The sequence below is a fragment of the Aquarana catesbeiana genome, linkage group LG11, assembly GCF_042186555.1.
Source record: "Aquarana catesbeiana isolate 2022-GZ linkage group LG11, ASM4218655v1, whole genome shotgun sequence".
NCBI lineage: Eukaryota > Metazoa > Chordata > Amphibia > Anura > Ranidae > Aquarana > Aquarana catesbeiana.
This window is the reverse complement of record NC_133334.1, coordinates 113,803,492-113,818,840: the sequence shown is the minus strand read 5'-3', so window position 1 is coordinate 113,818,840 and position 15,349 is coordinate 113,803,492. Positions and strand designations below refer to the sequence as shown.

At 42.4% G+C, this 15,349-nt stretch overlaps 1 protein-coding gene across 1 annotated transcript in view; it reads right to left on the bottom strand.

Annotated features, from left to right (window-relative positions):
• LRRC56 (leucine rich repeat containing 56) overlaps positions 1-15,349 on the bottom strand; it is a 167,607-nt gene that overhangs the window by 72,561 nt on the left and 79,697 nt on the right. Inside the window, exon 2 of the mRNA XM_073604907.1 lies at positions 3,840-3,880. The gene's annotated coding sequence lies outside the window, so the exon portion shown is untranslated. The remainder of the gene's footprint in view (positions 1-3,839; positions 3,881-15,349) is intronic.

Sequence of the window (15,349 nt, the reverse complement as noted above, 5' to 3'; positions counted from 1 at the left end):
TCCCTGGGGTCCAGCCCTACAAAGAGAGGCGTTACAGGCAACACCTCGTGCTTCGGATACGAGGCCGCAGGTACCATCCTTTTAGGCCTCAGTGGCACTTTGTATGGATCTGGTGTATGGAGGCTATTTAAATCCAGCATGGATTCCTCCTGGAGCTCCTCAGAGCACATCTTCATTCGTGATCAACACCTTAGACACTGGCGAAAAAAATGATGTGCTCCTGGAAGGAGGAGGGGTTATATAGGGAGTGAACTTCTTGGATTGGGTATACCTGTGTCCATCACCTGAAGGTGGTCTATAACCCATTAAGTAATTACTTAAGGCTCTGTGTCCCATAATGTATGATAAAGAAAATGGAACTTCCGCTTTTCAGGTTCCCCCCCCCTCCGGTGTCACATTTGGCACCTTTGAGGGGGGAGGGGGAGCAGATACCTGTCTAATACAAGTATTTTGCTCAAACTTCCGGGCATAGATACCCGAGCCACCCGCGGGTATCTACGCCACTCCCCCCTCCCCGCTGTCTTTTGGGAGACACACGGGTCCCAGAGAACAGCAGGGACCAGTGGGATAGCGCAGCGCGAGACGCAGAGGATGCCGCCGGCAGCACCCGACAGCCGAGGAATAGATCAGCTCCGGGTGCCAACATCGCAGGCGCCCTAGACAGGTAAGTGTCCTTATTTTAAAAGTCAGCAGATGCAGTATTTGTAGCTGCTGACTTTAAAAAAAAAAAATAGGTGGAACTCCACTTTAAGGTGTGTTACTGGCAAGGTCACCAGGTGAAAATAAAGGAAAAAAGCCTAAAGAAAGAAAACAAATCCAGTCCCCACATCTGAAGGCTGGTATGCTGCAATATTTCACATCACATTTTTGTTTTATGGTGTGACTACACTTTAAAGTAGTCAGAGTTGTAACAGCTCAATTTCATAGTATTGCACTAATTATAGAGATTTGCAGATAGGCACTAGACTAGAGGGAGATCTTAAATGTTCAGTGATATTACTCTCTCTTTCAAGGGGCAGCTTGCAGTACAAGCAAGGTTATACTAAGGGCCACATTTTTACTTAGGCCCCTTTCCCCCAGAAAAATCACTGCACCAAGCCTAAAAAAAAATCTGTGCCAAAAAAAAAAAATAGTTAATATACTTACTTCCTGTATTGTAGAGGGTGACATCACCCTCCTTCCAAGAAGATCCTGGGGAATGACGAGTAACCCAAATCTCAAGAGATGGCACTACAGTACAGTGCATGAGCATCTTTACGTGAGATTTGCGCTACCTAGTTTTCCCCAGGATCTGAAACATCACCTTTGCCTATGTAGTGTGGGCAGCAGTGGTGGCCGGTGGGAAAACTTTTTGGGGGGGTGGCAAACAGTATGCCACCCCCCTCCCCCAGTCGGTAGCACTTACCCCATCACTGGCGGCTTCCACTGCTCGCCAGCGGTGGCCTCCCGTTCCCCTGCTCTCCATGGGTCATCATGGGTCATCTTCCATTTCCTCCCTCCTCCTCGGGAGTCTTCTCTTTTCGGCCAATTGGAAAACGGGTTCAAGACCTGATTCTGATTGGCCGGATTGAGGATCAGTGTTTCAACAGTGAAAACTCATTCGCTGTTGTAACACACCTGGGTGGCTCCGGTCACATGCTCTGCGACCCAAGCCCACCCTATTTTGAAGCTATTAGAGCCTCCGACTAATCAGGTGCTTAAAAAAAAAAAAAAAAACCCTGGCCGCTGTAATTTATGCGCCCAGTGCCCTGAAAGGGGCTAGACGTGTGAATAGGGGGTGGCTGCGGCGGCCATAGATAGATTCATGCTATGCACAAATCTATTCATTGCATATAGGGGGTGGCCTGGAGAGAGGGGGCGGCGCCTGGGCGCCCATAATGGATGGGCCGCCGCTGGTGGGCAGAAGCTGGGGTCAGATAAGTATAGCAGCTAACTTTTTCTAACCGTGGCCTTTTTTTAAAAGTTTTTTTGCAGCTTTTCGGCATAGTGAAGGCAACTCTAGGATCTAACCCTCTTGTTTTGAATTGTACTGTTGGTGTATTGTCTCCCTTTACATTGTAAAGCGCTGTGCAAACTGTTGGCGCTATATAAATCCTGTATTTTAATAATAATAAGCAGACCTGGTATTTTTGATGACAGTTTATTAGTCACATACTGCATTGTATTCAATGAGATGGCTGGCTATAGATGGGCAATATGTGAAGGAGCAGTAAAGCCATAGTAGTAGTTGTAATGAGTACATAAGAATGTCAATGAATGAATGAATATAGTTATAGATAAAATAAAAAGTAAAAAAAAAAAAACATATTTATTTTATTACAAATGTATTTACAATTTAAAAATTGTATTACTTACATCTATTTTAGGCCTGGTGCGCACTGGGATTAAAAAAAATACGGCTTTTATAGGCTTTTGTTATCCTGTAAAAGCACCTATTAGCCTATGCATCCAAGGCGTATTGGTAGAGAAGTGTTTACAAGCTGAAACAATAAAACCATCACTATAAACTATGCTTGACGCGCCTAAAGGTGTGCAAATGTGTCTAAATGCTAGGCGCGTTTGAGCATTAATGCACTCCAATGGCCAGAATAAATTAATATTCTGGCCAATAGAATCCAATTAAGCCGAAATGCTTGATGCGTCTAAACGCATCTAAGCATATGTCCAATACGTGGCTTTAGGTGTATTTTTTAAGTGGCTTTCCTCCTGCCAGGAGCTCTGGCATTCAGAGTAGTGTAGAAGAAAAGTAAACTCCCAGTCTGTATGAAGCCATAATGCAGTATTAAACCCAAAACCAAAAATGTAATACATTGCAGCTAACCAATCATTAGATGTGGTGGCTGCGTCAATTTTCTATTTTTAGTTTTTTTTTTCCCTCTGTTTTCACTTGGGGATCTGGCCAGTAACATACCTCCTGTATAAGAGAGCCCCCACTCTGATTGAAAGGGCACCTTTGGACAGCAGCACTGTCAGTCTGGGGGGAGGGGGAGTTTTGCATGGACTAGCAGATTTAAATACACTAAAAAATTGCAGCTGAACGCCAGCTAATACTTTATAAACAGTTACAGCAAACTGTTTTTTTTTTTCCTTTTGGGATAAAGGTTTTACAAACAACAGACTAACAGGCCAGATCAGGTAAAAATAAAGAAAGCTTAAAAAAACAAACAAATGCAGCCATCACATCTAAGAATTAGTAAGATGCAATATAATGAAAACAGTATCTGCTTTTGGGTTTAATACCATTTAAGAGTTAACATTGCGTTGCTATTACTGGAGTATAGAAAATGCTGATATAATACACAATGCAATTGGAATAATGTAACAAACCCCCACTAAAATGTGACAGAGGATCAGAGGATCAGGAATTTTACTTCTCTAGGTGTTCCTAATTTTAAAGTGGAGGGCCACCCTGAAAAAAATAAAATAACCAAAAATCCTAAAAAAATAAAAAAAAAACATTTGAAAAAAAATAATTTTTTTAAACTTACCTAAACCCTTGTTGCTAGGTAGTCTTCCTAATCTGCCTCTTCCTCTTCCGCGGTGTGTTCTGCTCCTTGGTGAGCAGCCCCGTTGTCTTCTGGGAACTGTGTGTGTTCCCAGAACACCACGGGGCCATTCACAGAACGGAGCGCCGCACCACTCACGCGTACGCAGTAGGAAACTGGCAGTGAAGACGCAAGGCTCCACTGCCTGTTTCCCTTACTTAGGATGGTGGTGCCGGGACCTCGGGCGGCCGACATCGGGGGCACCCAGGACAGGTAAGTACTTATTTAAAGTCAGCAGCTACAGTGTTAGTAGCTGGAATGGAATCCTGCTTTAAATAAGTATAAAATACTCACCTCTTGAACAAAAGTTACATTTCTAGGAAACGTGTCCAGACCTAGGAAACAGAAGAAGGGACATAAATTTTAAAGCTGTATTAAACCCAAAATGTAAAAAAAAAAAAGTAAAAGTAATACATTGCAGCTCACCAATCCTTAAATATAGTGACTGTATCAGTGTCTTGACATTAAATGGGGGTGCAATGGATACACCTTTGGACAGCAGCATTGTCAGTCATTGACACACACACACACACACACACATACACTCACACATCAAACACGTTTTTTTACCTTAATTCATTCTCTGCATTAGCGTAAAAAAAAAAACTTCTACCTGTCCTACCCCAGCCCAGCCCCCACATCTGGAAACACTTATCTGGCTCTATCCAGCGCTGTCCCAGCTCCTGCCCTGTCCACTTCCTGGTCTAAGAGGAGACCCTGACACCAGTGGAGCCATAGCTCTTGCTGCTGTCAGTCAAACTTCCGTGAGGAAGGAGCGAGGGCACAGTTCACCCATGCCGTGTGTGTCTAGGGTCCCACACAGCCCAGCTTGAGAGGGCACACACATGGGTACCTTCTTAGCACTTGGCTTGCTGAGGCAACTGAAGGAGAGAGAAGCTGACAGTGAAGGGGAGGAGGATTGTCAGTAAAAGAGGAAAGCAACCCTTCTGTGCAAAATGTTCTCCTGTGCAGAATCGCATATATATATATATATATATATATATATATATATACACACACACACACACAAACATGCACACACTACGTGATGCTGCCCTTCTGCCTGCAGGGGGGTGCACGCGCGCCGCAGGCGGGCCGCTTCTGCTGTCTATATTCACAGCAGAAACTGATCTGCAGGTGTCGGGCAATCAATGTCCTCCGTAACGTAGCCACATCATGCCTTTTATCTAGGACACACATTAATTACACAGGTTCTGTGGCTGATTAAGGTGATAATTAAACTTACTTGGTGCCTTATCTGCATTAAATCAGCCTCAGAACCTGTGTAATTCATGTGTCCTGGATTAAAGGGATTATGTGACAACCCTAGTCCTCCGCCACTCGCCAATTGTCAGTAAACCAAACAGAACAGGGATCTGCTTATGTAAACCAGGCAGATTGCCATTCTGACAGGGGGAAAGTGATGGATTCTGTGTCCCTGCAAAGCCTTAGTTAAAGCAGCACATACAGTACACAAAAACACTGGCTAGGCACACACCCTTTGATCGCCCTAGATGTTTAACCCCTTCCCAGCCAGTGTCATTAGTACAGTCACAGTGCATATTTTTAGCACTGATTACTGTATTAGTGTCACTAGTTCCTGCAAAGTGTCAAAAATGTCAGTTAGTGTCTGTCTGTTCGTTGCAGTCCCGCTAAAAATTGCTGATCGCTGCCATTATTAGTATAAAAATAAATAAAAATTCCATTAATATATCCCATAGTTTGTAGATATTATAACGTGCTTATTGGTATTTGTTTACCAAAAATATGTAACAGAATACATATTGGTCCAATATTATGAAGAAATTAGATTTTTTCCTATTTTATTGGATATGTTTTAGAGCAGAAAGTAGTATATATATAGTATATATATAGTGTTTTTTTTTATTTATTTAATTATTTTTTTGTTTATAGTGCAAAAAAAAAAAAATATGCAGAAGTGATCAAAAAATACTACCAAAAGAAAGCACTATTTGTGGAAAAAAAATACATAAAATCTATTTGGGTACAGTGTCACCCACCACATAATTGTCAGTAAAATTAACTCAGTGCCATACAAAAAATGGTCTGGTCATGAAGGGGGTAGTGACGGCCCGTCCATAGGGGGTTCAGGGGTGCTGCCCCACTAATCCATGCATCTGGCCCCAATCCACATGCAGGGTGCCAAACACATGGATTTCAACTGGGTTATTTTTTGAAGCATGTTATTAGAGCCTGAGTCTCCAATTGGATTAAAAAAAGGGCAGGTTCGGGGCGCAATTGTGTGACAATAGCAAATTAGTATTCGCTATTGTCTTCCTGATTCTCCTCCCGGTCAATCAGGTGGTGGGTCCTGAGACCCGATTGGCCAGGGAGTCTTAGGACTCCCTGGCCAATCGAGTCTCAGGACCCACTTCCTCATCGCCTCCTTCACGTCTGTCTGCCGGGGGGTGGATGGGGGGGATCGCCAGCTTCCTGTCTGTCTCCTGCGCGGGAGGGGAGATAGGTGAGATTGACGCCTTCCGGTCCATCTCCTGCGGGGGGTGGGGCGTTGGTTTGCCACCCCCCCCAAAATATTGAGTACCAACCGCCACTAGAAGGGGGGTAAATCTTCCGGAGGTCAAGTTATTAAGAACCCTCAGCCTGATGCCAGCAGTGGGCTGGCTGATGGGGGGGAGTTATGTAGATATAAATGCATTGACAGGGATGTCAGTCCAGAAGAGTATGCATTCCTAGAAAGGCTGCAATTGCATGCAGACTGCCCTAGGTAACGCCTACATGTGATACTAAGCCTTCATGAATAAATAAAATGCAGTTGGGTGGATTTAATAAAGGCAAATAGCCTGTGCACTTTGTGTGGGCAGGTGCACTAATTTTCCCCATAGCTTAGTAAATGTAGTACAGCTCTAATTTCCATCATCCAATCATGTGTAAGCAAAACTGCTGTTTTTTTTTGTCATTGCACCTGATAGTAGTAAAACTTCACTTTGTAAAGCGTACCCAAAGAATGAAGGGAAGGCTGGTGTTCAGCTTTAAATATTTACTAAAACAAATGAAAACTGGTGTAGTCGAACAGTGAATTTTAGTAAAGCTTGAGACACACCTTAGATCATGTCTATACACTGAGAAACATTCAATACATTTATTTTTCCTGACTCGTATTATTGAGCTGAAAAGCGAGAACAATATATTCTCATCATAACCCACTCACCTTATTCTACATAACAGCAGGAAACATTTAGAGGTTGGAAAACAAAGTTGAAAAAGTTGAAAAATGCAGGCGACACCTGAAAGCAGACTGTCCTTGCGTAAAACTGGCCAAAGATGGGTCGCATTATCTATGGTCATTCCCATTCAACAGGGGTCGATCTAGCGACCAACTTTTAATTCAATAGGACTGGTGCTGCGCTATACTATCCACTCTGAATTATAGGCTATGACATATGTGAACTATTAATATTACTATTACCTCTATTCCATAATATAACCATATGTGCTTAAACCAGTGCAATTATTACATAAAACGTCTACTGTGCAACATCCAAACTTAAAAAAAATAAATACATGAATAAATAAATCAAATTCATGCGGAATTGTCCAGTGCCTTTTACATTTTATTTATTATTTTCAGGTACTTATATAGCGCTGTCAATTTACGCAGCGCTTTTACATATACATTGTACATTCACATCGGTCCCTACCCTCAAGGAGATTACAATCTAAGGTCCCTAACTCACATTCATACATACTAGGGCCAATTTAGACAGGATCCAATTAACCTACCAGCATGTCTTTGGAGTGTGGGAGGAAACCGGAGTACCTGGAGGAAACACACACAGGCACAGGGAGAACATGCAAACTCCAGGCAGGTAATGTCATGGTTGGGATTCGAACCAGCGACCCTTCTTACTGCTAGGCGAGAGTGGATTGTATAGCGCAGCACCAGTTCTATTGACTTTGTTGGCTACTACTGTCCACTGGACAATAGGTGGTGCTTAGCAGCTGTACCATATTCACTTGATTAAATAGACCCAGGAGTGCAGAGCATATTAAGTTTAACAATCCACTTCTATCAAACAGGACTGTTGGAAAACTTGCATTAGATCAGCGGCTGCACTCAATCAGCAGCAGCACTGACCAGTGTACTCAATGATGGTGCAAGGCCCTGCTACTGTGAAAGGGGAAGTAGATATGATACAGGGTTCGCACATATGCAGAGTGCAGGGCTCCGGAATATTGATTCTGTATGGAGAAAGATGATTTTTCATTTTTCTTTGGGTTTTGTTATGCCCAGATTGGGTTTTGGAGTTTGGAGATTTCCCAGAGAATTTCAGAAAAGAAAATATATCCAAACCGGTGTCCATGTCTTGCAGTGAGAACAGGTACACAGAGCCCTTATAATGAAGGACCTGGGCATAATTCAGAGCTCCAGTCAGGAGACAGGCGTGCTCTACTCAAGAGACAACACCCATGCTGAAGGAGATACTCCTTGTTCATAGTGCTGAGAAAGTCAAGGTGGCTAAGCAAGTCTGGGAGACTGAAAGTGCAGAGGGAATCTGGAGGTCTTGGAGGAGTGAGAGATCCTGTGGTACCAGGGGACCCCCTAATGAGAGGCCAGGGAGTGGGCCCATGCAGCAGGGTGCTGCAACTGAAAGGCCGAGAGAGCCAGGAGCTGGGAAAGCTGAATGCAACAGAGAGATACTGCGTGAGCCGGCCTGAAGGACCAGCAAAGGCCAAGGTTAAGGGCTAAGCAGTGGCACTGTTGAAGAGAAAGGCAGTTGACTCAGCATATTTCCATTACCTTTTTATGTTGGTCAAAATCCCCTGCATGGGCAATTGTATTTGTGATGAACTTTTAAGTTTGTGTAATACATATGACAGTGGACTGGCAAACCCTGGACCACAGTTCGGACTGGCATGGACTCACTACAAATGCTTCTACCACTAAGCTGAATTCCCCAATATAACAATTCCGACAGCGGCGGCGTCCCCTCTGTCAGAATACAATAACGCAGCGGGGAGGATTCCTCTGTGCACCTCGCTTGTGTGGATGGGGGAAAACATTTTTGCTTTTCAATCAGCCCTCTATGGCCAGCATAAAGGTATAAACATCTATGGGTATTAGTCTCACAAGAATGTTCTGCACAGAATGTGAGTGAGAATCTAGAAGCACAAAAATGTGGCACCTACTTTTAGCTGGCTATATACATACAGCTTGGGCTGTCCATACATGATGCATAGTTTGGCTATCCAAAGTTTTCAGTCTACCTGGAAAGTTAGTGTTACTAAACCCAGGGTCCTGCATTCACTACATCTGGTTTTTCACAGTACACAGAACATGGAAATGAAATAGTTTTAGTAAATATAAACTGCTACCTTTTTTCATCAGCAGTTAGAGCAGTCTTGTGACTTCTACCGATGTCTGCCTGTCTGGTTAAAGCTTGTAGGAGTTTTCATTCTACTCTGGCTATCCTATGAGGATTCAGAACCCCTGCCCCTCTGTCTGGACAGTGCTGATTGGCCCTGTGCTGATCACATGCACTCTCCCAAAAAAAAAAAAAAACTCTAGCAATATATACCATACTGAGCATGTGCAGCTTGTTCCCTAGCCTCTGTTCTATCAGGAGATGGTTTAGAGACAGCGGATGATGGGAGGAACAGAGAAGACAGGATCAAACAACCTTTTTACACAATGCACAGGATTAACCCCTTAGGTTTCACAGTGAGTATAACAAGCATGCTTTACTGCATATACAGGCTGATTTTACTGTTGTGGGTTTGGTAACACTTTAAATCTGATAGGGGAATCTAAATTACACATTGGGGGTTATTTACGAAAGGCAAATCCACTCTGCACTACAAGTGCACTTGGAAGTGCAGTCGCTGTAGATCTGAGGGGAAGATCTGAAATGAGGGGAAGCTCTGCTAATTTTATCATCCAATCATGAGCAAGCTAAAATGCTGTTTTTTTTCCAAAATCATTTTTATTAAATTTTTTCATATACAAGGAAGGAAACATTTTGTTGTACACATAACATGTGTACATGTATACATCTAGAAGTAAACAGTGGGGTACAGTCTGTTAGTCCAAGCAAGGTAGAACTCAGGAGAAACCAAGGAAGGAAGTACATTACTTACTCACACTTAGGATTTCAACCAAAACTTCCAGGCGTTGGTAAATTTAGCAAGGGTGTTGTGTTTTAAGGCAGAAGTGTATTCATAATATTTGATCAAGTTTATTTGGTGTTTAACATCAGAAACATTTGGAATTAAAGAGCTTCTCCATCTGCGCATTATGAGTAACTTAGCAGCAAATAGCATATGCATCGTTATGGTTCTGAATTCGTACGAGAAGGATTCTAGTCCTATACTGAGAATAGCTAGGGATGGAGTAGGTTTAGTGATAATCCCAGTGATATCTGAGTTTAAAGAGAATACTTTTCTCCAAAATGTGTGAATGTGTGGACAATCCCAGAGAATGTGTATTAGCAAACCCTTGGAGGAGCATCCTCTCCAACAACTGTCATCCTCAAGATTTGCGAATTTATACATTTGTACAGGAGTAAGATACCATCTATGGTGGATTTTTTGTGATAGCTCCCAATAATTAATACAGGTGGATGCTTTGTGGTTGCAATGTATGGCTGAGCGCCATATTGGAATCTGAGAAAGGCCTGTAGATCCCGTTCCCATCTTTTATAAGTTGATGTCTTAGTGAACTTGTCTTTGTTTTGTAAGATATTGTACATTAGGGTTATTCCTTTTGCTTTGGGGGAGTTTGAAGTCCAGAAGGACCATGCCTTGGTAGGATTTATGACTGATGGGGCAGGATTTATTTGCAGGTAGGAGGCTATATGTTTATATGTGTATGCACCTTGCGATGGTATCAGGTATCTAGTTTTAAAGTGGAGTTCCCCCCAAAAATGGAACTTCCGCTTTAAGCACTCCTCGCCCCCTTACATGCCACATTTGGCATGTAATTTTTTTTGGGGGGTAGCGGGGGCTTCGTTAGGAGGGGGACTTCCTGTCCCACTTCCTCCTTCCGCCCCGGGGACCACCAAGGCGACTCCTCCTTTTGCCTTGGACGGCCCCTCCCTTTAGGCGATCTCCTGGGATACGTGACAGGTCCCAGGAGATCGCCTGTCCACTCCGGGAGCGCAGCCCGACTTGTGCATGCGCTGTGCATGCCCGGCTGTGAAGCCAAAAGCTGTCCTGAGTGGCAATGGAGGCGCTGGCGGAGAGAAGGAAGAGAGGAGCGACGCTCCGTTCGGCCGCATCGTTGGACCGTGGAAGAGGTAAGTGTCTGTTTATTAAAAGTCAGCAACTACACTTTTTGTAGCTGCTGACTTTTAATAAACATAAAAAGTCTGAAACTCCGCTTTTAGGGTTTGGAATGGAAGGAGTTGGTCATTATGTATTAGTTCTTTCAATGGGAGGCTTTTTATGTTTGACCAGTGTTTGAGAGACAGATCAGGGAGTAAGAATTCGAATACCTCCACAGGGGGATATACTGATTGGGTATGTTCTGTTAGGGATGTGTTTTGGAATAGGAAGTGCCATGCCTCAACTGCGGCCGCTATCGTTGGGTGATCTGTTTTTTTGGGTTTTATGTGAGTTTTCTGAGCTAACAGAAGAGAGCTTAAATTGCCTTCAGGTACAAATGACTGCTCGATAAATTGCCATTGTTTGTGAAACAGAGACGTAAACCAATGTCTGATTTGATCCAGTATTACAGCTATGTAGTAATCTTTTGTCTCTGGGAAGCTCATACCTCCTGCAATTTTGTGTTTTACAATAGTGGCATAAGAACAATGAGGTTTCTTACCTTGCCATATAGACGCGCTCAGTAATCTTTTAATAGCTTGGAGTTCTTGAAGATCTTTCCTGCAAGTGTGGAGAAATGGCAGGTAGTTGCAGCTATATAAGTTTGAAGATGGAGATGTCAAGGATGTGCCTAAATAAGGCATTGAGGAGGATACCCATTGAAAAGGAACTGTAGATTGTAGACGCAATTTGGTAGATTTAGCAATATGAACGCCAAGGACATTGGATTTGGAATCATTTACCTTGTAATAAAATGCTGTTTTTTTATTTTCCTTGCATGTCTCCCTCAGATCTCCAGCGACTGCATTTCCAAGTGCACTTTCAATGCAAAGTGGAGTTGCCTTTCGTAAATAACCCCCATTGTGTTTGATCTACTAAAACTGGAGAGTGCAAAATCTGGTGCAGCTATGCATAGAAACCAATCAGCTTCCATTTTTTTTTTTGTCAAAGCTTAATTAAAGAAGCTGAAGTAAGAAGCTGATTGGCTACCATGCAAAGCTGGACCAGAATTTGCACTCTGCCGTTTTAGTAAATCAACCCCATTCAGTTTGCCTATGGAATCTACCTGAAATACATGTAGAAGTTGTGTTAGTTAGGTCCTGACAACTACAATCTATTTGGCTGCTGGATATCTGATATTTAAAGTATAACTAAATGTAAGTTTTGGATAGGGTGGAGAGGGATTAGAACACCTGTCTATGCCCCTGAGGGAAAAGATTCAACGAATTACTGTGGGTTGTCTTCAAATGGGAACTCTACTACTGGTGACACCCAGGGGTTCCCAACTACCTGTTTTTTGTCTATGGGACAGAAAGTGAAGGGAAATCTCCCCTCTGGCAAAAAAAAATGACAGGGGTTATAATCCTCCCTTACTCTATCCAAAATTTTAAAAAGTTTTGCCTTTAGTCCTACTTTAAAGCTTGTGTTGCGCCATAAACAGGCTAATTTTGAGCAATTTATGTCTTCTGTATTAATTCAGATTACACTGGGATCAATCCATGGCTCTGACCAGCCCAATACCTCTGTAGTATTAGAACAATTTCAGTGTGTTGATGCTGTAATTAGCTCTTATACAAATAAAGTGCCTCAAGTTCTCTTTCCTGCACATAGGAACATTAACTAAGGTGTCTGTCACCAGAGAAGTCATTGAAAGCCTCCTCAAACACAGCAGTAATGTGCAGAAGCCCTAAGACAACCCTCTAATGCAAGGGTCTCCAAACCTTCTAAACAAGGGGCCAGTTTACTGTCCTTCAGACTTAAGGGGGGGCCGGAATGTGGTCACTAGGAGTAGAAAACATGCCGATCTCAGTGGGAAAAAAACAATGATCCATGAATGGAATCAGTGAGAGGAATAGCGCCTCATCGTTGGTGTCAGTGGGAGGAAGATCGCCCCATCATTGGTGTCGGTGGGATGAATTATGCCCCATCGCTGGAGTCATTTGGAGGAATTCTGCCCCATCTTTGTCACTGGGAGCAATGGTGCACCATAATTGGTGTCATCAGGAGGTATTCTGCCCCTTCATTAGTGTCAGTGGTGAAAATATGTCCCATTGTTGGTATCGGTGGATGAAAATAGTGCCCCGAGGGCCAGATAAAAGCAAGCAAAGGGCCACATCTGGCCCCCGGGCCACAGTTTGGGAACCACTGCTCTAATGCAAACAGGTAAAAAGATATAGACACCTGTTCAAAGGCTTCTATGCCAACAAGCAAAATTTGAACATTTCCCCTGGGCACAGTAGATAATTAAAGAGGCTATATGGACATAATGGAGCAATATGGTTAATCAATACTTCTTTTTAGTTCTTATGCACAGAATCGAGCCATGTAGACTAAATGTAAAAGAGGTCAATTAAATATTTAGTATTTTGTTTTGCTACTGGTTGCTGTAATATATAAGTGACTCAAATAGGATGCTCTGTATAGGGCGGCCTTCCTGTTGTCCAAGGCTAGTGATAGAGATATTTGTTGACTCAATTGCTATCTGGAATGAAGAGCATTATACATTGACAAGGTCATACTGGTAATGATGTATCAATAATTTATTTAAATACATGAGCAATGATTCAGTATTTCCCATTCCTAACCACACCTTGCTATTCACTGCACCTCTGTCTGTAGCCATCTAAACAGTTAAGTGGCTGTGCCAGTAATGACTTCATTTATTGATGCAGCAGTAAAAGGTAGAGATGCAGCAGTGCAGTCCTTAGTCAACACTGGGAATGTGAAAAGAGTGCCAGACCGTTTCATTAATATATTTGCTTTCAATTTGTGACCTCATGCCTAAATTTAAGCACTTACTTAATTCTGTTGGTCTCTGACGACATTCTGGCTAAGGCACCTTACATTTTATTTGGTACATTATTGATATATGTCCAAGTTATTTACACAGTACCGTTTAATTTGATGGAAACTCTTGAAGCAATTGGATACATTACGCTAGTGCTAGTCATAATAAAGGTGATTTTAATTAAGATTACATTTCATTTGGTTAGGACCCTTTAGTACAAACGTTTTAAACTAATAGTACCCGTTGCCTAAAAGAAATACTTCTGGAAGGTTAAAGGGGTACTTCAGCTTTTAAACTCATCCCAGTTTAGAAATCTAATAAATAAAACATTATAAGTAAAATAGATTTTAGTCATTGTAAAAAGACTGGTTGGAAAACAAACCTAGGGGTCTTGAGAATAAATATATTTTATGCTACAAATAGAGGGCTTATTTATAAAGGTTGGCTTTTACAAGGGGTATAAAAAAATTAAAGTAAAACTATAGGCATTTTTTTTCTTTATTTTGGACAGAGTAAGGCAGGGTTATAACCCCTGTCCGTATTACTTTTGCCATCTGTGTCCCATTGATTGATTTACCTTCACTTACTGTCCCATAGCCAAACAGGAAGTGAGAGGAAATCCCTGAAAATTAAGGTAATTCCTTGGGGACCCCCAGGCCACCAGAACTAGTGTCCACATTGGAACATTTCCCCTCAATTACTTTTCTGAGGACAACCCAAAATTTTAGATTTTCTTTTACTTTCAATGATAATGGTAAATAGGACAAGCCGTCCCCTCCGGGAGAAGACAGTGATTATCACTAGCGGCTATAGCAGCCGCTAGTGAAAACTAAAAGTAAATCCAGTAGGCTGGTTGTACCCAAGTTGACCCAAGGTACATTCAGCCTTCCCACACATGGTTCGAATCTCAGCTGGCTCCTGCTGAACCGGCCGAGATTCGAACAGTCTATGGCCAGCCAAAGGGTTTGAAACATAGTTTCAGATTTATAGTACTGAATAATTGATGACCCTGCAAGTTTTTGTGTGCTTTTAAAGAGTGATAATGCTTATCTTCCAGCCCCTAACACTGTGTGAGCACTGTCTCCCTCCTATGAAAACCACAGGCATCTTTTGTCAACCGATGAGTTGCAGTCAATACCCCCTTCAGTGGTTGACTTGACTGACAGCAGGACTTCCTTCTACATTAGGAATATTGGTTCTCCCCTCCCACAACCCTGGCCTAAATGGGCAGACCCACTGATAAAAAAAGTCACATTACTGCTAATAAACAAAAAGAAAAAAGTTATTTAAAGTGGACATTTAGTCAAACGCTAACTATACTTAACTCTACCCTGTGAAAGGAAAAATCTGTATACTTACCTAATCTCTGGTCCAGTCACATGATCAGGTCCCAGCACCGACTTCAGTAAAGAGGAGGTTGTAGATAACAGCAGTAGAGCCTGGGCGATGTCGTCACCCATAGGCTTACTATGGGGCAACCTCTTTTGGCAGGTAACGTGACTGAACCAGAGCGCCCTCAGAAAAGATAAGTATACAGCTCTTTCCTTTCACAGAGTAGATAGAATAAGCTTAGAATAGGGGTGGGAGTAGATTTAAATTAGTATTTGACTGAACTTTCACTTTATTTTTTTACTGGAAAATATACAAAAATTAATTATGTATTCCTACACTTTGCTATGTGTTCTTTTGAGCCATAATTGTCAGTGTGCTCGCT